Genomic DNA, 27,802 nt, shown 5'->3' with positions numbered 1-27,802 from the left:
GAATATTCACTATTCCCCCCATTTTCCCAGAAAAGAAACCTAGGGTGCACTTCTTCCCTGATACACATGAACTGAATAAGCAGAGCTGCCTGATATGATCTGAGGTATATCTGTCCTAGAAAGTACAGTTCTGTGCAATCATAACATTATTTGAGTTAGTGTCAAAAATAGAACTCAGGCCTCCTGTTGCTACTGGCTGAAGTCATACTATTTATTAGCTTTTTTTCATGTATAGAAATCAGGGAAAACATGGTGTCTTACAATATTATTGCTTACTTTTTCACCTATTCCTTGAGAAGTAAAAAAGAAAAATTAAAAAAAAAAAAAAAAAAAAGAAAAATTCCCTGCTTATTTTCCTAGATATTTCATCACAGGCTAGATTCTTAAAAAGTGTTTACTTTTAGTAATTCTGATTTCCTCCATGCAAAGGAAATTGCTGGCCAACAAAAAGAATTCACGTAAGTGAGCAAACTGGGCAAAAACAAAGTTCTCTCTCTCTCTCAAAGGTTGCTGATGACCCTAAAACCAGCCTGGAAAGCCACACCCACTTCCACTCTGAACTCCATGACAATAATTCTGTTTGGATTCAAACATCTTACTCTTTACCATGTGGGAAAGAGAGGAAAATCCACTCTGTTTCATCCAATAGCTCAGTGAAAAGTGCTTCATCAATGAAGAGATGAGACCTACTTTTAAATTCTCACTCTCCCTGATTTACAAGTTATTTCACTGTTGCTCTTGATGCTATCACATTCCTGGCAGATACTATAAGCACAGCAGTAAGGGCTCATTTCTCTCTCTTCTTACTGTTATCCAGTTTCTTATACAAAATAGAACAAGCCTCAATGGGAGAAATTCAATCCATTGTACCAAAGTTTACTTTCGTGTAATATGGAAGTTAGGCAGAATACAGATTTAAAATTATATCTTTAATTACTAAGTAATACCCAAACAAAACATATGGAGTAAACTCTCTTCCTGTACATGACCCAGCCTCAACAGAGGCTGTAGCCTCAACAGAATCACACAACTGACTACCAATAACATATTGTAATTTCATAAATGTGAACAAGTTAGAAGTTATACAAATGCAGATACAAAGTCACATGCACAGATTTTTGTATAATTAGATTACAGTATCTATATATTCTTTTACTATTCATCTGACACTCTTACTAGTACCTGGGATTGTTCCTCCTCAGGTTTTGTAATTCTTATAGAACTTCATGAGGTTCCTGTCAGCCCATTTGTCCAGTCTGTCTAGGTCCTTCTGGATAGCAAAAGGACTCTCTGGTCTATCAGCTTCTCCTCACAGTTTTGAGCCATCTGCAAACTTGGTGAGGATACACCCTACCCCATCAACCAGATCATTAACAAAGATGTTAACCAGGACTGGACCCAGTACTGACCCCTGGGGTACTCTGCTCATTACTGGTCTCTGGCTAGACTTTGTGCCACTGATCGCCACTCTCTAGGCCTGTCCGTTCATCCAGTTTTCAATCTGTCTGCTCATCCAGCCCATATTTGAACAACTTCTCTGTGAGGATTCTATTGGAGACAATGTTAAAGGCCTTACTGAAGTCCAGTTAGACTATATCCACTGCTCTCCTCCCATCTACCAGGCCAGTCATTTTGTCTTCTATGGGGAAAGCAATTAACCTCGAACGGTGATCACACGGTGCAATGCAAATTTTAAAAGCTGAACATAGCTAATAGGAAGACCAGAGCTGCCTCTGTAGTGCACAGGCAGCTCCAGTCAGTGTTTGCGAAATTGTAATAAACACCACCTAAGTGCATTTCTTCAGGTGCTTCAAATCACAGTGATTTCCTGCACAGGAGCAGCAAGTATGCAAGAATTGCCTAATTATCATTGAAACAAAATATGTTTCTGTTTGTTTCATTTGATCTGGGAGCTTACTACTGAGGTATGGGTATAATTGTGAAGCAAGAGGCTTATGGGATCAGGCCCTTGATGTTAGAGGTGAGATTCAAATTTAAGAATCCCACTATATTACGTTTATTATCTCAGCCAATTGCTGGTGCTACTTGCTGCAACTGAAGTTCTCTGACCATGTTATATAAAGAGACTTGGGGACTGTAGATGCTGCAGTATATACTAAAGTTTGCATACAGATATTTAAGGAAGACACAAACCACTGAAGTCTCCCTGTCACTACTGCCTAGAGGACTAATTTTGATGGCATTTTCTAAAAAATCTATAGCTATATTCTCAAAAGAATAACTGAAAATCACAACAATATCATTAAAGTTCTTGCAGATTTTGTCTCCTCAGGGAAGAAAAATAAAAACAAAAAACTTACAGTATGCTCTCTTTATACTTATGCAAACCCCACGGATGTCTATGTTTTATAATATGCAGATATTTTTAGCCAATCCAGCAGCTGTGTCTCACTGCACAAAGTAGCTCTATGCAGGCTTCCACTTGCATGAAACCTCTAAGAAATCTATTTGAATCATTGCAAGTGTTAATATTTACATTCACAATCTCATTTGCCTTCAGGGTTTTGGACTTGCTAGTCCTAAGATGTAGGATATATAAAGATGACACGTTAGCACCTGAAAATAATTCCACAAAGCAAAAATATTATTTGTAAAGTTGCTTGTTAGAGGATATGCTTAAGTACTGCAAGACAGGACTATATGAAGAAATTTAAGCTAAATAAAAACACATTGTCACAAAGAGGAAATGAATAGTCGTACTAATGTGGTGATCTGTCTTTGATGTAATGTGTCATTTCTCAGACAAGATAATTTCCTTGAATGAAATTCCTGGAGATGTGTGCATCTCTCTAGCACTGCCCGAATGAGACTGATCAGCACTAGCTGGATATCTCTGTGATGTCCAATTTGCTGAGTACACTGGCACATAGGCCGAAATTTGTGGGTTTGGTCCACTGATTGACTTTTCATGGTCTATGACAATTCACATCTCAAAGCACAAACTGTAATTATGCAACCCTGAAATTAAGAATTTGATAGCCCTTATTTCACAGAGAGAATGAGGATGCCAGAGGTCTTCTGTGACAAAGTTTCTGGAATCATTTCTGAACTGCCCTGAGTATATGATGAACACTAAAGTCATATATTTTTGAGAAACTTAGAACTCTGCAGATTAATTTGAGAGCTTCTATCAGGGAAATAAGATATGATTAATATGGCAAGCTGAAAAGCTAAGTGAAAAGATTATCTCCTTTAATTGATCTAGCTGCATTTGACTGGAGGAAGAATCAGTTGTTAGACATCTCAGATTGGATGACAAATACTAATCCTTTGCAAATGGTTGGTCTATCATGGAGATAGTTCAAATAAGAGACTTCCTCTAAAGGTTTTTTACTGAGCTATTCAGATATCTAGGGAGGGTAAACCTGGCCTGGACTGACTTCAATAATGAATTTTTACATGAGGCTTGTGGTATGATTTTGGAATCACTGCAGTTTTCTTTCTTAACTAAGAGTACATGAATGCAAAGCCAGATAATTTACAACAGCTTTTAAACCCCAAATTTGCATAGCGATATGGCTTAGTCACATTTCTTCTTAACAGTCATGTAAAGGACTTAAAAAACACACATAATATATACTAGCCCTAAAAAATTGCAATGACTGAGGTGTGGGTAAAGAGGGTCACACAACAAAATCTAGGGCTAGGGAGAAGTTCATTCATCCTATCTAACCAAGGAGCTAAATGAGAAAAGATGTTTTGGCCTGGAATCCTGCCTTGGGGGTGGGGAGGAGAAGAAGTTATGTTTTAGGAAATAGTTTTGGCTAGTACGTAACTTGACAAATGTAAGGTTCTGTGTCTATGATTCCCAGAAGGTAAAATAAAGAAGTTTTGAGCAGCCAAGAAAGGAAAAGTGTCCTCTCTTCAGCTCACTTTCTCTAATATCTTTCTTTGTGATAAGAAATTAAGGGCATCAGTTTCTACCTTTTCAGCCTTCTAGATTCTCATTTACCCCCGCATAATTTGAAGAGCATTCACAATTTACTTATAAAGGACTAACTTAACTATAAGAGCTAGGGAAAACACCATTGTAATTAAAGCCATAGATGTATTGCTGACTTTTATTAGTAGGAAGATGTCCGTCTAGCTCTGAGAAATATTTATTTGAGGGTTGCTTGTCTGAATTTAAAACCAAGTCTGATGTGGTTCAAATTCACTTTGTTTTGGAGCAAATCTCTGATTTATTTAAAAGGTTGTAAAAGCTAATTTACACATATGAGAACTGACACATATACCTGCAACCATTTTTAAGCACCTAAATAAGTGCACAGAGCTGGGCTTGTTCAGCCTGGAGAAAAGTAGGCTCAGGGACGACCTTATTGCTCTCTATAGCTACCTTAAAGGAGGCTGTTGTGAGGTGGAGGTTGGTCTGTTCTCCCATGTGCCTGGTGACAGGACGAGGGGGAATGGGCTAAAGTTGCACCAGGGGAGTTTTAGGTTGGATGTTAGGAAGAACTTCTTCACTGAAAGGGTTGTTAGACATTGGAACGGGCTGCCCAGGGAAGTGGTGGAGTCACCATCCGTGGAGGTCTTTAAAAGACATTTAGATGTAGAGCTTAGGGATATGGTTTAGTGGAGGACTGTTAGTGTTAGGTCAGAGGTTGGACTTGATGATCTTGAGGTCTCTTCCAACCTAGAAATTCTGTGATTCTGTGATATAATTTCACCTCAAACAAAATACCAGTTCCTTCTTCAACAAAACATGTAAATTCTTCATTTCAGCTACTGTTTCATCTGTTCACTTTTTATTTCTTTATTTAAAGGCTAAGAGTCATCAAAATTCCATCAGATACAAAACATTTCCATAAATCATCATCCACATAGAGGACTAGAGGAGAACAGTGGCTTAATCTCTTCCATTATTCTTAAAAGGACTGTGGATAAAATACTTACATCTTTTCTTGCTGGTGTGGTGGTTTTACTCAGCTGGACAGCTGAACTCCACCAGAGCTGCTCTCTCACTCCTCTTCCTAAGAGGAAAATGGGGAGAAAATACAACGGAAAAGGCTCGGGTGTTCAGATAAGGACAGGAAAATCACTTATGAATTATCGCCATGAGCAAAGCAGAATCAACATAGGGAGATTAGTGAAATTTATTACCTATTTCTAACAAGATAGAGAAGTGAGAAACAAAGAAAAACTAAAAATACCTTCCTCCCATCCATCCTCATCCACCTCCTCCCCCTGAATGGCACAGGGGAATGGGGGTTACAGTCAGTCCCTAATACTTTGTCTCTGCCGCTCCTCCATGGTCACTCTCTACCCCTGCTCCACATGGGGTCCCTCTCACGGGATGTCATCCTTCCTGAACTGATCCTGCAGGGGCTTTCCACAGGCAGCAGCTCTTCAAGAACTGCTTCCACATGAGTATACGTACCACAGGGTCCATCTGTCAGGAGCAAACTGCTCCAGCACGGGTCCCCCATGGGCAGCAGCTCCCCCCAATCTCCCTGCTCCTGCGTGGGATCCTCTCCAGGGGCTGCAGCTCCGGCCTGAGGCCTGCTCCTGTGGGGGCTCTCCATGGGCAGCAGCCTCCTCCAGGCCACATCCACCTGCTCCACTGGGGGCTCCTCCACGGGCTGCAGTGTGGAGATCTGCTTCATGTGGAACCCATGGGTTGCAGGGGGACAGCCTGCTCCACCAGGGGCCTCTCCACAGGCTGCAGGGGAACTGCTGCTCCAGTGCCTGGAGCACTTCCAGGGAGGGGAGGAGAGGAATTATTAGAACACAAACAGATTTCACCTTTCTTTATGGACAGTTGAATAATGTTTTAAATTTAAAATATATTCAGAATAAAAAAAAATCGTGTTTTCACAGACCTAACCAAAGTTTCTCTCAGGCTAACTTAATTGACAAATATAAATAGGAATCAGCTGCAAGTAATATTTGTACTGAGAACAAATAGAAAATTTTGTTCTTCACTTGTATTAATGCCAACAATCTGCACTTCAGAATACAGGAAAGCTTATAAATGTTCAAGTTTCCATTTTTGTCTGTCAGTCTAGCAGCATAATGATTTAGAGAAGGAATGTTCAATAGTTCTGCAAAATACTCTGATAGTATCTATCCATATTGTTATGTAGGAAAGAAATGTTTGATTGAATAGCATAACAATTCAATATATCAGATGGAAAATCCTTTTTTTTTTTTTTTTTTTTTTTTATGATACCTCTTAAGAAACTCAAACTTCTTTCAGTTCTAACACTTTCCATTGACCAGTTCTGTTAGCACATCATTGAACTGTGATACACTTTTGTTATCAAACAGAGGCTTATTAAAGGTCTGCTGCATGTCTTTTTCAACTGACAGAAGATCCCAGCAGGATCAAGTCAAGTGTCTAATTTTGTTTTAAATAAAGGATTCAAAAAGCAGTTCTCCATTCTTGACAGATCCATTGATTTCCTGATTTTTTGGCAGGTTTGTTATGGCAGATGTGCTCAGCAGTACTGTAGGCTATGCTTATAGCTACTTACAGATTTTTGGATGCTGCTGTTTCTGCTAAGTTATTCAATTTAGAGCTGGAAACCCATATTTTGTAATAAAACTTGATGACATCTGTCACAGCTTAATTACTTATGCTGAGGTAGTACCTTAAGTCCCTTAGTATGAACAAATACCAGTGTGATAGTTTATATGTAATGCTACCATCTATCAAAGACTAAAATCAGTTTACTATCAAATGTTGAATTAAAAAAGACTTCAACTGGATATAAAGACAAACTTTTTCACCATGAAGATAGGCAGGCAGTGGAAGAGGTTTCCCAGAGAGATTTGTGCAGTTTCATTATAAGAAATTTTCAACCTAGGCTGGATAAAGTCTTGAACAATGTGGTTTGACACTGTTTTGAGACAGCCTCCTAAGATTCCTTCCAACCTGATTTTTCCTATGATTATATAAGCACTTTTTGTTCTTGAATCAGAATAATTAGTATATTGTTTTTCTGCTCCATGTAAATTCAAAGTTAACTGCATGCCATCTTGATCAGGCATTAGTTAATAAAGTATATCTAAAGAACATTACAATTCTAATTGCCCAAGTCTTATTTGTTAATTTAATATCAGAAGAAATTTTAAAATTTAAATGAAAAGTCAAGATTACTTTCCCCCTAATCTATAATTCCTAAACTTTGAGAACAGTTGTACCAATAAATCTTAAATTGCTTAAGATATGATGAAGAAGTACCAGAAAAGGTTTATCGATAACTTAGTTTCAGTCTACAATCTTATGGACTTTCCAACATTAATCCAAAGGAACAATTATTATTCTTTTTACTATAGGTAATACTTCAGTGCAGTAAGATGCTAAATTAATCCTAGAAAAACAAGATCAAAGTGTATGAATCCATGACTACAAAACACCCACATGACTCAGTAAACAAGATTCAGACACAGATAAAGGGGAATAACAGAGAAGGGAGAGGATATGTTAGTAGCAGCAAGGATAGAAATGTAGTACTGAACTTTCAAACTGTGCTGCATGACTGTATACGCTAAAGGGAAGGGAATAAAAATACATTCTTAGCAGTTGTTTAGAGAGAGAAACTGCAGACCACTACGTATCTCATGATTTGTAACAATTCTGCTTTTGTGTATGAGCTCTACCTGTAAATTTCCCAAAGCTGTCATTTATTTGAAAATGTGAGTACTTGATAGAACAGGCATCAAAGGGGTAGCATTTAAGCTGGATTGTCTGAGTTCAAACAATTTTGTACAATCAGGGAAACACTAGTTCTGCATATGTTGTGTGACCAAAAGTTCTCTCCAGAGACTGAATTTCTCAAATAATGATAGATTCTGTTTAAACTTACTGGAATATGAAAAGATTATACCAGGACTTCAGGAGGAAATTACTTCAATTCATATGAAAAGTAAATTGGACTTAATTCAGGATTTTTGTTTCTAATTAAGACTGAACACAAGGGAAATATATACCAAGAATTCACAATGTTAATCTGTTTCATTTTTCATTTGTTTAACTATGAAATAAAGAGGAATAAGGAAAGGATCACAATCTCTGGATAGCTTGAGGCAAATTCTCTTTTTAATTCTAAAATTGGGTAACTTCTGAGTACTTCGCATACAGCTAAACTTGTTCTGTTGAGTTGAAAATTGATACTCTCAAAGGCAGTAGTAATTTAGAATCTAATTTATGGAGGTTTTGTTATGTGTCCAATGAAGATAAATTTCTAGTAGGTTTTACACAAGTCCTCAGGCACCTAATGTTCACTGAAAACTTCATCTGTGAGTACCTGTACCTTGTATTTCGCTGCCAGCAGAAGCAGAACAGCATCTAACTAACTTTCAGAATATCCACATGATTTCAGTGAATATCAGATGCTTGGGAATTTGTAATTCCAGTAAGTGCCTGTTTATTAAGTATATAAGTATATACTTATATACTTAAAGTATAAGTTAAGTATATAAACACCTTTAAAAGATGACATGGTAGAATAGAAGACTAAAAACTTTTGTGCTACGCTGAATATTCAATACTATCCAAAACATTAACAAAACAGGGGAAAAAAATAAAAAAATAAAATAAAAAATTGTCCAGTTTATACCAAATATACCAAATTAATATCCTCAGTCTGTGAATGCTAGATGTAATCATTTCTCTGGGCAGTGCTCACAAGTAGTCTAAATAGAAATACTAATTCTTCTACTGAAGGGAGGTTAGCAGTAAAGTTAGAGTAGAGCTGGAAACAAGGACTAATGTTTTCAACAGCCAAAGTCCTTACAAACTGCTTCATGCAACAGATGTATTCTAAAAGTGAAGGTTTGAAAAGTGCACTTATGGTATACTTTAAAAGAAATCAGACATATTAATGTAAACATCGCCTACTAGAGTGATTCAAATCAGAAGTCCTGCTTCTCTTAAAGCCCATATTAACCCTTGGAGGGCAATAGCTGGTAAGGTAATGGATGTCACAAACATAATTGCCTACAATTTCTCCAAGAGAAATGATAACATAAGATGGGGTAAAAACATTGACTGCAGTCTCCAGGGAAACTTGTCCGTTTGCATTTGATTACCTGTATATCCATGAAGGGCAGGTGATATTTTCATAGAATCAGCACAATCTAGGTTCAAAAAGACCTTCAAGACCACTAGGTACAACCATACATTTTAAACTATTCTATTTAAAGAGAGCGCTACACATCAGCAGGGCAATGATTGTTTCATGGAAGTAGATTATTTCCAGAATTCAAAGGGATATCAACCTGTGAGTTTAAGGAAACTGCCTGTGCTGTGAGACTGCTGTGCCTCATGGTGCACCCTCAGTGTTGATACAAGGAGCTCCTCTTGGAACATATTATGGCTCCCACTCTTCCAGAGACAGAGGGATCAGAACTGCCAGCATATACCCCAACTTTCACCTCCATTTCTCTATAGACTTGCCATGAGTTCAGTCCATGCCTAAGTCGAAAGAAGCATGCCAAACTGCAGAGAGAATGACAGAATAAAATACCCTGTGAGTGTATGACTGGTTAGAAAACAAATCAGCTGCTCAGTAGGATGGGCCTGAATTTACAAGGATTTAGAGAAGGTGTCGTCTGTCTCCTAGTTTTTCCTGTCTCTGTCCCCCAGTGAGTTGTCTTTCTCTTTCTGGTGCACCGCTGACCCCTGCTCTGCTCAGACAAGCCAGAGTGCCAAGACTGCCTTAAAAACATTCCCAATGACAGCACCTCAACAAGAGAATGGCATGAGTTTCCCTAAGTGACTAGATGTATCGTACTTGAACTGGGTTAGGCTGGACTTCACTACTGCTACTTCTGGAGCTGCTGGATCCGTGCCTGGTCTAGTGCTCTACTGCTGGAAATACTCAGGTGGAGTGAAGGCTTCAGTTCAGAACCCAGACTGCAAACATTACCACATCCTCTGAATTCAGAGGTCACACTCCACACTCTCATTTACTGGAGGTAGATGTGAAAGGTAGGATTCAGCATAGAGGTTAAGACATCTAAATTTATATGTACATGTATACAACTGTTAGTATTCTACTGATCTGAACTCTTCTTACCACTGGAGGGTAACTCACCCTGAAGTAAACACCAAGCAACTATCAACTCTTTCTCTGTATAAACTCCATCAGCTCTACACCAAGGTCTTCAGGAACTGTAATCAGAATTTAGAAGGGTAATACATATCTGGATATATAAGTAAAGGTATCTTAAATATGGACAGAGTCCCACAGCTGGTTCTTGTAGATGTATCACAAGAGCTTTCCTTTCAAATCTGGTAGACATATTTTTCTAAAGAAGTCACGCAAGCCCACCAACCTATTAAACTATCCAGCAAACCATTCTACAAGATGGCCTGGTATGTTTCTGTGTTCACTAGAAGGCAACGATAAAACAGATTCATCTACTATGAAGATTTATACATGGGACAGAAATCAGAAGTGCTGTACTTCCGCTGGTATTTTTAACTGTATACTTTCTGTACACAAAAGTTACTGTTATATTCCATTTCTGCTAAAGTTGCAGTTTCTCTGAATGGCAAAATGAGACATGTTTGTTCGTGTGACATAAGTTATAACATCTCTAAGGGAAAGGACTAAAATTTAGTGGAATGGTAGCCAACCAGGAAAGGCTAGGAGGGTAGGTAAACAATAAGTCATTTCCTATTCATTGTGTCTATTGTATTTAAATTATGTTTTGTTTTAATAGTAAAGGTCATAGAACCATGGCCAGGTTTAATAAATAGAAGCTTTCAAAATTTTTCTCGAGATCTAAAATAAGGTAGACAGGAAGCATAATTTTTTTTTTAGAAAGAAGAAGAAGAAATCTCAGAATGACTTGGTAGTTTAGAGATCTCTCTATCATAGTTGGGATGCTCCCACTACAAGAATAACTACACCAGTGTAGAAATCTCAGAATCATGTAAGAGTGTCATCACAGAATCAGAATATCCCAAGTTGGAAAGGATCCACAAGGACTATCGAGTCCAACTCCTGACTCTGCACAAGACCACACAAAAATCAAACCATAAGTCTGAGAGTACAGTCCAAATGCTTCTTGAGCTCCAGCAGGCTCAGTGCCATGACCACTTCCCTGGGGAAGTGGAGCCTGTTCCTGTGCCTAAGGAGCTTGAGGAAGATCTTAGTGGGGATATCTACATACTCTGGCACTCCGTATCACCCATGATCCTACCAAAAGTAACAAGTTTGAACCCATGCCTATCAAGACAAACAATCCTAGTATGCTTGTAATAAAAATAGCTGTCATCAGGAGAGAAAAAACTTGAGACTAGCTTGCTGCTGCTACTCCAAGATAATCTGTTTCAAAGCTCCTGTCAATGAGCCAAGAATCTGTATGTCAGCTCTAATGGAGTTGTTGACTCCTGACTTTCAACAGAGGCTCTTAGGCTACAGCTATGTCACAATATTAAACAGCTTCAAGCCATGGGTCTCCAGCTCAGGCAGAACTCACAGAATGGTTGAGGGTGGAGGGGACCTCTGGAGGCCATCTGGCCCAACCTCCTGCTCAAGCAGACACACCTAGAGCAGGTTGCCCAGGACCATGTCCAGGCAGCTTTTGAAGATCTCCAATGGGAAAACTCCACAACCTCTCTGAGCAGCCCGTTCAGTCATCCACAAAGTAAAGTTCTTCCTAACGTTTAGAGAGAACCTCTTGTGTTCCAGTTTGTGCTTATTGCCTCCATACACCACATCTCCTGGAATACTTTGTCCCATGCTAACTAGCATTACATGGTTAAGGGACTGTTTTAAATTGGCAGTATAGATGAGGACAAGCTATTTTTCAGAAAATATATGAACCCCTTTGTGATATTTATCCTTCAGAAGAAAAATAAATAAATAAACAAATAAAGCAAGCCCCCATCAGGCGCCTGAGTGCAACAATTGGTTTTAATGACCCTGACCAACTTCATCTGGGGCCTCCAACCACACCTATGGGCCCAGACACTCTATTTAAACTCTTCTCTGGGCTTTTACTTCTCTCCCTAATCTGTGTTGAAGTCCTGGTTTCTAGTTCAGCTACAGATCTGCCTGGTGATGTACCTTCTTGATCCAGGCCCCAGCCAGCAGGCTGACTTCCTGGTGTGGCCTGCATCATCACAAGGGACCTGCAGGCAACAGCTGGACTAGGTCCTAATCCTGATCTGTAGGTTTTTATATAGGCTTGATTATGAGCCTGCTTTATCACTATAATAATCTAGGCTGTTGGTTGGATGTATCTACCACCTGTGAGTTTGCTCAGCTCCTTGACTGGGGTTGCTGGAATGGTCCTGCCTACCCAGGGGAGCTCATGCTGCTCCCAGCTCTCATAATGGAGGGAGAAGATGGCAAGTACTATGAATGTTTTATTTACTTGCATAAATTTAATTCTAAGGTGTCATTGCTTTCAGAAGTCAGAATCTCAGCTCTGGAGCTGTGGTTTATCAAGGAAATACTCCCCAAGGAGGGATCCTTACTGAGAACTTCAGCTGTGTTGGTAAACCAGATGGGGACATCAGTGTTGCCAATTCTGGGACATCAACAATTTGCAAGAAGTGTTTTCAACAACAGTTTTACTGATTTTTTTGATGCTGAACATTTGTGAGGGCTTTTATCAACTTGTTCTAGATTAAAACTGTTAAAAAAAAAAAAAGTCTTTTCTGGCAGATCTGGCCAATACATGCAGACTTCCTTTCAGCGGTCTGTTTTTGACTCAGCGTTACAATGGTTTGGTACAACTGCTGATATTCTGGTAGTCATATTTAAGAAAATATTTCTCTGGCATAAGCAGAAATTTGAAAAAAAGGTGCATGACAACATAGAGGCATCAGTTGGAGCTTGCAGTGCATACATGCATACACCCTTAGCTAGTAACACTACATTTGACTAAAACTTTAACAGGTGATTGTCCTGCTGAGTGTTTCTACTACAAGACAACACAAGTTTGTTTGCCTGACAATTGTATTAAAAAATAAGCTTACAAATGTAAGTGTTGGCACTAACATGCGGCGCTAATTTCTCTGTGATGTTGCTTTATGTATCTCTTGCAAATCTGCTCAGACAAAGTTTTTCTTTGTATAATAGCAATTAAGAGTTGTCCATAACAAGCCCTCTGGGATTGCTTGGTAATTATTCTAGAGGCATCATTAAACACATCCTAAAATACCAAGCAATATTTTGTGTGATTTTAGGTATTTGTTTCTAGTAACTACATTTGCAATTCATAAACAAATAACTTCTATGATAATTCATCTGTAAACCTGCACTGTAACTGTATAACTGCAAAGTGATGGGGTTACTGGAGATTGTAATTTGTGGATTTAAGCAGCCTAACATTGTGTTGTGAATTATGAAAATTGCAAACTTAAGTGTCTAGTGGCCTGTAAGATGAACAATTATCTCACCAGGAAATCAGAGGACTGAAAAACATCTTGCTCTGGGGAGAAAGTATAAATTAATCTACTTATGTTCTGTTGTGTTTTCTCCTTAAAGTACCGTCTATTAAGCTAACTGATTTCTACTCTTGAGCAGGGCATATTAATTCAGTGGGTACTAGGCCACCTCTGACTTTTCCCCTGATGACTAGATAGTGCTTGAGACAGTGTTTATTGGTGACCCTAAAATTTGAACTCACCTCTTGTTCCTAGGAAACAAAACCTATCAACAGGTCTTCTATGGTAAAACTAAAGACAGAGGAGTATTAATATATGGAAAATCCTTATCTTCAAAATAGTCACATGTTTAAAAATGAATTGACTTTTGTCACTAACGTGTCTGTTTGTTTTGTTTTGTTTTTGGCAGGCCTGAACACCTCTGCCTTTTGGGCCATTGATACTTTTAATATTACTCTCTGAATTGAGAATGCAGAGAGGGGTAGTCCTTACTACTTACTTCCCAGTTTGAAAATGGATTTAATTCCCCAGCACTCACACCTTTAGGGTAAGAAATGTGTTTAAAATCTTATAGAGATTTATAAAAGCAAGACACTCTTGTGATAGTATTGTTTGAGCAGCAGTGATTTCAGAAAAAAATGTCTCCCAAATCATTAGCTTTTTGCTCAGTTTGAGATTCTTACTGAAACTAATAGTAAATATGCAAAAGTTCTAAGTGCTTTAGTAGTATGTTAAGAAGCCAACTGGTATTGGTCAAAGATGTTAACTTAATAAGATTCAAGTAGTAAACCTCTACCTCTTGCTGCAGATAGTAAATTGCAATGCCTGAAGCTGTGTCCTTCATTTTACCTCTTTTGGAAGTCAGACTGTTAGGACCACTTTTTGCCAAGAGTTTTAGTTTTATTGAGTTTTATTATTGAGTTTTAGTACTTAACACTAAGCAGTATATCATGTTGTATTCTTGTCAATTTGTACTTACAGTGATCACTGAATGGATATATAAATGTCTGTTTTGAGCTTTGGTCATAAAAATACAAGAAAATGACCCCCACATACAAATAATTCTTTTTCTTGGAAAATATTAAAGAGATATTTTAGACAGCCTTAGGCTGCAAATTCTTCACAGTGAGGATTACCAGATTACTTTGTTTATTTACCTCCTACAGCCCAATAATGCATCTGAATAGTAAGATGTTTTGAAAAAGATATAAACTACTGATGACAGAGATGTGCAGAGAGCAACAATTAAAGAAAAAAAAAAAAAGAAAAAAGCTATTTGCTATTGTTTCATATCTAAGTAATGATAAAGTGATTTAACTTCATCTGTTTATGTGGATGGTGCTAGCTTAATTTCTAGTAAATCTGTTAACAAAAAAAAAAAAAACATTTTCATTTTCTTCTGTCTTGGTACTTGTGGTGTAAAAAAAAAAAAAAAATAGTTTGTCTTCTAGGAAATAAAAGGCATACTTCTTCATGTGATGAGATGTGATTTTTGAAAATGGAGAGAGGGACACCTTGTACAAATTCCAATATTATAAATACCAAGAAATATAAAAAATACTGTTTATTGCAACATTATCAGATGTAATGTCAGCATCCAATCCCTTCTTGACCATATTTGTCCATGGATTTAGCCCTTATTGTGCTTGCAGTCTTAAATTCTGTCACAAAACCTTATTAGAATGTGTTAGTGAGACATACGTACTAAGATAAGTACTGGATCCATTCCTGGGCTTCCCAGTGCAAGGCAGATATGGACTTACCGGAGTGTGTCAAGTGCAGGGCAACAAAAAAATGATTATGGAACTGCAGCATCTGACATATGAGGAAAGGCTGAGAGACCTGTGGCTGTTCAGCTTAGAGAAGAGAAGTGCTCAGGGGAATCTTATCCATGAGGAGAAACATGTGATGGGAGGAAAAGAAGAGGATGACAGACTTTTTTTCAGTAGTGCCCACTGGTGGGACAAGCATCATTGGGCACAAACTGAAACCTGAAATTCCACCTGAGCACAATCTAATACTTTTCTGCTTTGGATGTAGTGAAAACCCAATGTGACACAGCCCTGAGCAATCTTCAACAATTCTGTGATTTCCAAAGCTAAATGACATGTGAGGATCAGCAATGGCAAATATCGAAAAAATATCCTACCAGGATCTCACATTTCCAACAAGGTCTGCTGTAAACCACCAAAGTCCTCACCATGCATACTCTAGAACTCTTTAAGTGCATGCAGTGTTTCAGTGCATAACTATCTTCCATCAAGAGTTCAGTTTCTGATAAAGTAATGTTGAGGCTGAAGAAATCTTAAATTTAAGTCTCATTCCTATGCCTTTCCCTCACCCTTGCTGTCATCCTTAAATTCACACCCACCCACTCCTTTGTGTCTAGTTTCCTCCCTGTTCCAGTTTCCCAGGTCGTTATTCCTATATGTAGCCTGCTGAGAAAGGCACTCTCCCAGTGAGTCAGCCGGACACAGTCAGCAGCTCCCTGAAGAGTGCCTGCGAACAAAATATGATGTTTTTCATGACCATGGTATGCTGTGTGTTTTATATCTCAGCTGCTGAATCCTAAGAAATTAAACAACATAGCAGTTGCCTGACCACAACATTGTTTTGGCAAAATTGCAGCTCAAGTGCAGTGGAAACTCTGATACTTATGGCACATACTCTTGAAAAATGGAGAGAATAAAAACAGCCCTTGAAAGGAAAGCATTTAACAGCTGCAGACAGGCTCAGAGCATAATAGCTCTTTGATCTCGTGTATGATGGGAAGAGCACCACTGGGAGCTTAATGCCATCATTTTATGCAAATGTCATGAAAGGAGACTCCACGTAATTAAATTGTTCTGTCTCAAATACAACATTTATGAAAGCCATCACTTCTTCATTATCATCTAGGTGGATACAATAGATCATTATATAATAGCAATTAAATCTAAATGTTAACTTTGAGTTTGAAGAAATAGAAGATTCTCTATGAGCAAGAACTGCCTGTGATATGTATAAGCCTGTTTGTAAAAAGTTATGGTTAAGAAATACAGACTCTAACTAATAATGCAAAACCTACCATATCATAACAAATAAAGGATATAAACTAGTGACTGAAAATGTAAAGAGGGGAAGGGAGGAGAGGAGAGTCTGGGATAAAGTGTTTTTTTTGTTATTGTTGTTTTGTTTTGTTTTGTTTTTTCTCTGTGCAATCCTATTGTGGCTGAAACCAGCAGAGATTTTTCAGAACACACCCTTCAAATAACAGATCTTTGAAAACATTGTTAAGAATGAAGGTCTTAATATTAAAGAATAGTATTCCTCCTATCTTATCCTAAAAATATAATATTGAAGTACTGACTTCTGACCCCTCAGTTTCTTTTCCAGGATATTCAAGAGTATTTGTATCTTACTTATCTGAAGAAAAAAAAAAAAAGTGTTTACTTTTTCGCTTCTAACTCTTTGGCCTTTGCCAGGCTGTGTACTTAAAAACAAGCAAACAGGTGAAAAAACAAAACAAAACAAAAAAAAAAACAGTAACACAATCATCTGAGAAAGCTCTGAATCTAATTTACAGCAAATATTTCTGAAACGCAAGCTGAATGTTTTTCTACTGCACAAGAAAAAGACATGTAGGAACAATATGCAGAACATTTACAGAAAATAATGCATCCAAACCTCTAAGTGACACATCTCTATACGAACTATTTACTCAAAAGAATTCCAAGTTAGAAGAACAAATAGAAGTAGTATGAAAGACAGATATGCTATGCAATGAGAAATTCTAGAAGAGAAGGCTTAGAGGAAATTTACTCTAAGCTGTTTGCTCATAAAAATAAATAAATAAAGGAAATCAACTTCTGCATAAAGCCTTTTGGATACAAACAACTGAGATCATACATTTTGAGTTTAGTGTTATTCAGCCAAAAAAAAAACACAAAGCCATTTAAAATAAATAAGTTATGGGTCAATGTTTATCCTGGACTTGAGGGGGGGGGGGGGGAGGTAGAATTTTTTCTCTTGTTATCTTTGTTAAAAGTTACTGTCTTAAATATAAAACATGAAGAAGATATCTTTGAAATGTAGGCTTCTGCTTTAAATATAAGTATTTGACAGTTATAGACAATAATTAATAGTTAATTCCAGTATAGATTTAAATAACTGACAACATAGAGAATACAAGTAATTAAAAGAGTAAGGTCCACTTATTTCTTGTTGGGAGCCTTTAATTTCTATTTATTTAGTAGTCATGGCAGCAATAGTAGTAGTAGTAAATTCTCTCATTATTGTAGAAATAAGGCACTGAAGTTGGAAACAAGAATTCATAAACTGACCTCTGCTCCAGTGGGTAAATTAATGGCCTAGAAAGCCTTATTCCTATCTGATTTAATATGTATGCATCATTGTTCTCACCACCACAATATGTAACCAGCTCTGCACATGAGCCCTTCTGCAGGACTCCCAAATCCTTCTCTGTGTTTCCTTATGTTTTGAATTACCACATACTATCACTGGTGAAACACATGCAGTTAGGCTGGTTGCTCTATGAATGCTAGTGTGTTACAATTATCTCTACTGTCTGCTGTGCAAAGCTCAGTAAAATCTTCCTTGGGTTTCCTTAAAAAAAATTACTAAAAAGGAAGGAAAAAGAAATCTTTCATCTCCCTAACTTTTTTTTTTTTTTTTTTTACAAAGCTTATAGGATCCTTTTGATACCTCTGTCCTTTGGTAAATTTGGTTGCAATTAGACACTAAGCTCAAGAACTACTGAGAAAGTATTAGTAAGAGCATGCCAGCCCTATCATTTTTAGCCAAATGTTCTGAGGGCACTTTTTGGCTCCTTTAAATTTCTTTAATTTTACAAATATTAATTAAAAATATATTGGCCTAACTTGAATGTATTTGGGAAAATAGGCTGTGTGTGGAGGGGGAAATTTGTAATTAGTCATTTTTCAGCTTGTAAATATTTGTACCATGAAACCGGGAAACCAGGAAACATTTCTACCACAGAATAAGTAACAGGCAGCACACCTTTTTACTATTTACAACCTACTACAACGTACTATTGGAACTGTTTGTAAAAAAGCATATAACTGTTTTTATAATAATATTAACTTAGGGGATTTTTTTTCTCCTCTCTCTCCCCCCACCCCAAAAAATAAAAAATAAAAAAAATAGAAGATTTATCTATTACAGAAAGACCTAATGCAATTCCCTTTTTCCACATAATGCTGCTGAGTGAAATGGGTTTGGTAAGGTAGTGACAAATACAAATTCGGTTTGAGAGCCAATCCCTGGCAACACTGGCACAGTGCTACAGCAGATGTTCCTAACTTTCAGATAGCTGAAAGGGCTGTTAACTGTGTCTTATAACTGAAGTGCACAAGGACAGAACTTGGCAAGGCAATGTTATTGTGATTCATAAAAATTGGGCTTCTTCAAAACACTCCTGAGGAAATGGCATTCTCTCCTTAGCCCAGGGAAGTATATTGTTATGGACGGACTTTGTTCTCTTATTCCCATATTAAAAATAATTTTAGTGGGATTATAAGTATTTTTTTTCCTCCATCATCTTTTAAATATTTAATCATAATATTATTTCATAAACCAAGAATCTCTACTTCATGTTCTGCTGTCACAGCCATACAACTTGGTATCAGTTTTGACCCTGAATCTTGCTTCAAAAATGTGATGTAACATTTACAGCTATAGATCAAGATTCAGATTTTTCCCCTAGGTATCCATGTTGTCCATAGATGCAGCTCTTGATCTTGAGCTAGTAGTTTTGCCTAGTGCCTCCCTTTATCAGGAGGACATATTCTCCAGCCTGGAGCAAGCTCTAAGGTCTGATCTAGTGCCCTTGCCCTGCACAGCTTTAGCTGTCCCCACTGAATTCCCATTGTTGAGGAACTGCTGGTGTCCCTGTTGGGGCAGATGATGTCAGTTACTCCATTTTATACCGCTTAGCAGAGTGGAGCTCTGTTCTTGGATGTCCCCAGGATAACACCCTAGTACAAACAATAGTATGTTTTTTACTATCTCACCATCTGATTTCTCTCAGAAATCCAGCAGAGCTCGATACTGATGACATTACAGACAACAAAGCCAATTTTTTTCCCATCTTTCTCAAATTTAAATCACTACTTTAAATGTCATAGTTGTCTACAAGTTATGCATCATACTATTTTTTTTTTATTATTTTTATTTTTTTTAAGATTCACCATGAAGGGAAATATAGAAGATTCATTATAACTTGCACTTTTTGTTTCTTTTTTTCAGCAAAGGGAGAAGCAGTCATATGAGTAACTACTGGCAAAATACCTTTCACCTACCACTTGAACAAGGTATGTCAGATTACTGCATGGTAAACAAACAATTTTCACTTCACTCAGAGTGATGCTTCCTCTATTAGTCATTTATTTCCTTCATAAAATGAATATTTAATTAATTGCTCACAATGACATGCAGAGGCTGTTACAAGTTCTAATCTTTATGTGAATTTTGTGTCCTCAAAACCCAGTAGAATATCTTCCTTCTGTTCTTAATCTTCCTAAACCAAAATGAAAACAGTTATAACATTAGATAATCATTAACAACAGGCTTACTCTATGACTTGCAGGTGCCAGATGTAAATCTCTTGAAATCAATGTGTTTTTATATGGGTTACAGTCCCTAAGAGACCTAACTACAAATGTGAGCCCCAAACCTCAGATTTAAAGCACATTAAAAAAGGTAATTCTTCCTATGTTGTGTAAATACAACAGGAAAAATAGAAGCATTCAAGTATTTTGTTGTGGTCTTTGAATATAATGTAGATGACTATTCTTAACTTAAGAAGAAATTCCTACCACATGTTCTTTCAAAAAAGGAAACACAGAATCAAAGGAAGGTTACTGCTATGAACATAAGGCATTGCTGGATATGACCTTATCAGGGAAAAAAAAAAAAAAAGCCACTGGGTCAAGAGGCCTGAGATACTTCAGCTTTTTCAAAAAGCAAACAAACAAACAAACAAACAAACAAAACAGGTTGGCAAAGAAAAATCATGAATTAGAATGTAACTGTTTCCTGCATTCACAGTAGATTTCATAGCTCTACTTTTCCCCATAAACCAAAAACTTTATATAGTGTTCCAACATCTGCTTATTAGGATCCATAACATCCATTGCTCTGGCAGGACTTGGCCATCTCCAATTGCAAAAGTCCCTGACTGGTAGAATTGCACCAGCAGAAATAAAGTTCAGCAGAATTCAGACAGACAGTAAATTGTATGCATGACATTTGTTCACGAGCTCATCTGAGTTCTGACACAACTCCTTTAGGTACTCTCTGAGCTCCAGGACCTATTGGCACTTCAGGCAGTATACCCCAGAGTAGTAGCCAATCTTCCAGTCTCTCTGAGGTCATGAACAATGTTTTCTTGGAGCTAAAGAGCTGCAGAAATGCATTGCATGCCATGCAGAGCTCAGACTGGACAGGAGCTTCCTGAGCTGGACAGACTTGGTGGGAGGAACAATGAAAGAGGTAGAGCTGTTTTAGTCCAATAAGCATGGTATTTTTCTATTACAAGTAGAAGGTCACAGGCTTTGTGCTAACCTGACATTGTAGGAGATCCAGATTTATATGGGTTTGCCTATGTCCTAAGCTCATTTTAGCTTTTTTTTTTTTTTTTGCTATGATAGCAATTACCTAGGTTTGGCTTAGGTTAGCTTTAGTTTATAGTGCAATAATAAGTTTTGGATTATAACACTGTGCATACAGTTTCTTTCCAGGTTCAAGGATTATTAATAGCTATACCATTTCTGTTCACTCAGAGTTTAAAAAACCTTCACACCAGCAAACCCCACTGCCAGTCACCAAGAAAGAGGAAAGCCAAGTGGCTCTACAGCAGCCTTAGCCAACACAAGGAGAGAACAGGGAACATGCAGCCAGGGGCAGAGAGAGGGTTGTTTGGCCACAGCTGGATTGGCTTATGCTGAGTTGTAAAAGGACAGAACAAAATGACTGTTAACATCCACATTCAAAATATGAATTATTGGTAATATTATGGTAATATCACTTGTAATATTGGATCATATTTTCATGAGGATCTTGATTTTAATTTGTCTCTAATGAAGCAAATTATTCATTCACATTTTTTGCATAATTTATGTAGTGCAGAGACTTTGTCCTTTATCCTTTTGATCAATTTTCTGCAGCATGGCTACCAGAAGCATCAACAATAGCATTCTTAGAAACCTTTGTTATTTTCCAGTATTTTATCATTGTATTCCCTCACTGAAATTTTCCTTTCTTAAAGTTTTGTACAAATGTACGCATTCAAGTCATTGTATGCAATTCTGAACATTTACATCTGCCATGCATATATTTTGTATCATTTAACAAATATTGTAGGCTTGTGATTATTATATTTAAAATTCATATCTCCTGCCTGATTCATTAGATAGACAACAGAGAAAAATACAAAAATTCATTGAAAGCCTGACTTGGCCTAATATCAAACAGATCATAAAACTATAATGATTAGTTGCCATGTGTACTGTTGGAATCAGTCCTTTTTTATGCTCACTGGAATGTAGCTTGATATGTCTATGTCTTGAACCTGAATGCAATGTATCACATCATCAGAAGGCAAATTTTGTTTCTCAGATAACAGCATCAAAGTGTCAAGAAGATGAACTGCGAGTTCTGTCTCTCAGTTCCTCTCCCCTAACACCTATTAGTGGCTCCAAAGCTACTAATGTTTAGCTTCAAGCACATCTCTCCATGGTCTGCTGTAAAGCTCCACCCACCCTCACACCTCAAGTGCGTTCCTCCTTATTGATCAAATTGCCTTATTGATCAAATTGCCAGCACAGCATCTGTGACATTTAGTGGGATCACGGCTGTTGTACCTGCCCAATGAGGATTTCACCATTCTGGCTAACTTTAGGGCTTTGATGAAATGAAACAGCAAAATTCTGTAATTGAATTGATTATTCAATTCTCCAATTAGTTAGAATTCAATTATTCTAACTAATTACATACACACTTAAAAATAATTAAACTTTATGAGCCAGTTCCTCACTTTTGTTTATTGTTTTGGAGTCCCCAGGGGGCCTGACTTCTTCCTTTCTGGTTCTGTCACAGTTGTATGGTATGACTTATCTAAAACAGTATTTAAAGCTTAACCTGGCGTTGTTAAGGAAGCAGTAACATTAACATGTCTTTAACTGTGAGAACAAGCCCTATAGTCTCTTAGCTACTCAGACACGCTTTTGCCTCAAAAGAGAGATTAGTTATTTATCCCTTTGCATTAGAAGATAACTTTGGGAATTTGTTTTGTTTTGGTAATAAACAAAGAATAATGGCAGTTACAGATGTTTATATAAGACACATATGAATACGAGAAGTAACATCATATTCAACCTGCTCACATAAAAACATCATTTTGTAGTTTATTTTCCTTCTTTTAAACACAGCTGGCTATGTATTTAACTGAATCATCTCTCAGACACTATCCAGCAACGTTTTTTTTTTCTCTAGTAAACCATGATAGCTTTCTCAGAATAATCTTATTTCCCCCTAGTGATCCCATTTGCATTCAATTCATTCTCTCAAAAGCTAATCAACTTAAACTCTTAAACATTTTTTTTTTCCTGGAGGTCAGCTGGTGCCTGTCTTTCCACTAAATGAGGAACAATATCACCTGTGTGAATACTCCAGTGTCTTCACTGTACTTGCCTATTGACAGTTCCTAGAGTCAGAAGTAAAACTTCTCTCTCTAGTTTACAGCCATCTATAATTCAGTATAAAATGTCCCCATCCATTGAAACATATTATTTATTTCAACATCGAAAACAAGGAATACTCTTCACATAAATATATGATTAGCATAAAGACATGCACCTCTGTACTGGCTCTTGGTGGACAATAGAGGTGATGATAATCACCTACTTTGTGTCAGATTTAATTGGCACCTGAGCTATGATTGAAAAACATTGTAACATTTTTAACAAAATCAAAGTTTTCTGGAAAATGTAATAATCAAGGAGGTAAAGCAGTAAGAAGCAAGACTGTATCAGAGAAAATACATATTGAAGTAAAATTGATCTTATTCTTCTGTCAATTTATTCCATCCTAACAGAGACAGAACAATTATAATTGCACAAAAGTTTGCTTCACTCCATTGGCTATAAGAAGGAACTGTGTAATAGTTGCAGAAATCAGCTGTGTAGAAGTCTAACAAGGTAAGATATATTGACTGGATATTTCACAAGAAGCTTGTCATGTAAGCATATACATTTAAAACAACACAGTTTTATCACTCTATTACACTATTGATAGCATTTTAGAGAAGAGTAAATAAGAGAAAAATTTAAAAAGTAAACCAAATAAGAGTCTTATTTTATTTTTAGAGAAACGGATTTTAAGATCAAATCAGAAAGATACACTCAAGCAGAGGCCTCTTACCAATATGTAAATAGAGAAAACTATATGAGAATGAAACAAAACCTGTTCTGATTAGTGTTTTTCTTCTGTATTGGGTGTAGCCTTTGATGCCAGCCCTTTGTGCTTTGTAAATTGAACAGACACAATAATATCCGTAAAAATAGAATATGAACTCTTTTTTTTTTTTTTTTTTTCCCATATTTGCCAGAAAAGATATTTGAGGAAAAACAAAATGGAAACTTCCATCAGTACCTTTTTAGAAAGCATTCTCTTTGTGGCAGCATTTTTCTAAAAGTAGAACAAATGATCCAGGAAAGATCATTTAAGGATATGATGCTAGTTTGAGGAGAACAGTGAAATAAAAAGTAGCTCTGAAAAATTTAGCAGCTCTCCATAGTGAAGATGTTTAAGATAATGGGAGTTGCAATGACATATAGTCCATATGTTGATCCACCACCAGAACAAGCTCTACTTTTTAATTTGAATGTCTGTCATGTTAGGAAAAAAATCTCAGGAATATTACTACTTAAAGAATTATGTCAAAGACAGGAAGGAAGTATTGGTAGAAAAACTGTTTCTCGTTATGCAGTTAGGACTTGTGAGTATATTTTGAGGTTTCACATCAATGGATTTGACCAACTCCCAGCAAATTGTGGACTAAACCAAAGGACAACATGCAGTACAAACACATAGACTTATACGCTGATGAAAAAAAAATATAGAGAGATCTCTTTTAAATTGCAGGTTTATCATCAAGGTGTTATTCTCAGGTGGCTGAGAAGAACAGCAACTGTCTGTATGGGTCTAACATGAGTTGAAGAATGACAGCTGAGAAGTGCAAATCGCAAGCATGCTAAAGGGGTTGAGATGCTCAGTTCCTCAAGCCTGCCCCCTTAGGCTGTAAAGGTGCAACAAACTGGAGGAAAATTACAACACTTATTTTTGAATGCTTTCCATCTCCTTTCTTTTTTCCAACTTTTTTTTTTTCTATGCAAACAGAGAAATATTTTTTTCCTAGTGTAAAGTAACCATGGAGAATAAGAATTACTTTTGATTCAGAATCCAGAACTGAATAGAATTGCTATAGTCATTTCATATTAACTACAACAGCTCTCAGTCAAAAACAGTTGTTGTAAATGTAGTCTGTGAGTTGTCCATTTTTTTAGGCAAAGTTTAAATGCCCATGTAGTTAAACACCAACAGCTCACATTGGTTGTGTAAACACTGTAGTAAACACAGTTTGTTAACCTGTTTTATCAACTGTGCATTCAAGTCTACTAGCTAAGCTAAGAGAAAACACTCTAAATATGTTCTCCTTCCTTTCTATTATATGTGTTCTCTAGACTAAAGAAGCATTCAGTATGTTGGGCATAGTTGGACATGCCTAGATTACCACTTTCTCAAGATAAAAGCACCAAATATTGACAGGGGATGAAAGATTTTCAGAAAATAAATAATTTAATATAATTAAGAAAAAAAAAAAAGGCAGAGTACAGGTGAAGTTCTGATGCCAAGCAGAGCCAGTCACAGTACCACAGGCTTCAAAAGCCACTGTGCTCTAATTATTCATATTTGGGGAGATATGCTAAAATGCAAGATATTAAAGTGCAGACTGTAACTGATATTCCTTTGAATATACATGGACTTTTCCATGAGTCCAAAACATGGTCAATAGCTGTATTTTCCTTAGTTTTTATTCTTGCTTGTTGGTCAGACATTTATGGTGATTCGAAATCCTGAAATTTCTGGAGACAGCACATCTCCCTGACGCTTACAGAAAACCAGTCAGGTGTAAGTTGCACAGTGGTACTCATGATTTGCCTCATTTCTTGGACAATGGCTTTGCCTCAGTTAAGTAAAAAGTAGGTGGTATAGGAACTGAACTGTGACACAGGAGAAGAAATAAATGTCCTGAGACAGAAGGAGCTCCTTAACCCAGCATTGCTGTTGGAACTAGGAAAGGATGCCATGGTTTTCATTTTCCCTGCCTTCCACACCTCCCAAGTGAACTACGACTTACTGAATTTCTGTGGCTCTGCACACACCTAGCTGTTTTCAATATAACATCTTCATTTTTAGCCAAAAGCAGAAAACAGCAAGTTTAATTAAAGCAAGCTTGCATCTCATGTTTTCTATTCATCAATTTTAAAAGAATCTATTGAATGCATGTATAATGTATGTGCATATGCATGTATGTATATGCATATATATTTATTTATACAATCCCATACATTATGGACGTTGAATATATATATTTGGGGGGGAGAGGGAGTGGGAATACTATCTAGTTACAAATATGCATGACATATGCACTTACATAAATTTTATGTTTTATTTTTTTCTATGTAGAGTCCCTAGTGCATTGAATTTTTCCTTTTGCACTTACATGGGAATCTTGCAATTAAAATAATCAAAACTTTCTGCAATGGATTTTCCTTAATTTAGGAAAAATTACTAGAATTTCAAGCAGAAGGACTAGCTAGTCTGCAGACTTTCAAGTTAAATAAAATAAAATAAAATGAAAAACACAAGCATAAAATGATCGTAGCTTTCAGATGTATTATTTTAATTATTTTTTTTATAATTATTTTAATTATTTTAAGACAACTCTAATGGAGGCAGAAGGGCAGTAAAGCCATTTCATATGCTAGAATTAATTTGGAAAAGTTCATTATTGCTAAGATTTTCTGAAGCTACTGAGAGATCTAAAACTTCACAAGATGGTACCTAGGTACAGTGCAGATCATCTAGGTTGACTGAAAACAATGTTGTCATTGTAACATGTACACTTACAAACCTTAACATGAGTGTTTTATCAAACAAGATTTGCAAATACATCAAAGAAATTCAAATGAATTCACAGGAAATACCAAAAATACAAATTTAAGGTAGAAGCAATGAAATATTGTTTCAACTACCTGAAGTAATATGTCCTCTATCTTTGGAATAATTTTTTTCCAATTAACTACTTAAAAACATTTCTCCAAGTTTTACTTACTAAATTTCAGCATCCATTGCTTCAAAGTATCTACTTTGGACTTTTGATTGTTTTCACATTTCAGATTCCCAATCTAAAAATTACCTATATGATCTCTAACAGCAAGAGAAGAGTTCATGTAAACAGAAAATACTATTACAGGAAATGAAATTAGATAGTTCTGCATTAAAAGTAGGCCAAAGTGAGTAGTCAATCTGACAGATGATCCCTGAGGACATACATTGAAAGAAAAATACTATTCAGTTAGAAATATTTCCTGGGGTGTCATATACATGAATATGATAAATATATATTTTATATATGTATAAGTATATATATGAATATAATATATATAATATATATAAATAAACATGTTTATTTATAAATATATAAACATATAAACATGAATATGTTAAATAAAACTCTGTTAATGAACATTTCTTTTTTTCCATTATTTGCTGATGAGAATACACTAGGAAATAAACATTTTCCTTGTTCGGTGTAAGAGAAGAGAGAAGGACAGCATCATACTAAAACAGGTTGCAATAAACATTTATAAAATCATTCTTCCTTGTTCTCCTTTCCAAAATTACATAACTACAGTCTTTCAGTCTTTCACCTATACAGTGTTTTTGGTTGGTTGATCATGTTTATTTTGTTTGTTTGTGTTTTTTTCTTACATATTAATAACAGACAAATTCAGGTGACTATGTAAGCATTTTTCTGTGGGAGCATGTCATTTCTAATGTGTAAACTCTAGAGATGTGTCCGAGATGTTCAAGAATTTAAAATGTTTCCAGCTTGTGCATGATAATGCATGATATACATATATAATTTAAGCCAAAGGAGAAAATAATATTGTATAAAGATCTAACACAGTATAAATGTTGGCCTCTTCCCTCAAGTAATCATGCAAAATGCAAGTAATAGGCAATACATGACCAAAAATCAACATACAACTATGAAACCAAACAATGTTTGATCAGACTGTGCAGCCATTATATTCTTATGATGTTTTCTTTACATTATGGATC

General features: G+C 36.5%; 1 long non-coding RNA gene across 1 annotated transcript; it reads left to right on the top strand.

Moving 5' to 3' along the window:
• Window positions 1-12,007: 12,007 nt before the first annotated feature.
• LOC311420530 lies at window positions 12,008-25,750 on the top strand. Its single transcript, XR_014684354.1, has 5 exons — window positions 12,008-12,328; window positions 13,782-13,919; window positions 19,640-19,704; window positions 23,487-23,589; window positions 24,536-25,750. It is a non-coding gene; the product is annotated as an uncharacterized lncRNA (long non-coding RNA).
• The last annotated feature ends 2,052 nt before the right edge of the window (window positions 25,751-27,802 follow it).

The sequence above is a fragment of the Aythya ferina genome (assembly GCF_964211825.1).
Source record: "Aythya ferina genome assembly, chromosome: 1".
Lineage (NCBI taxonomy): Eukaryota > Metazoa > Chordata > Aves > Anseriformes > Anatidae > Aythya > Aythya ferina.
Note: the sequence above shows the minus strand (reverse complement) of the source record. Positions and strands in the feature narration are given on the sequence as shown.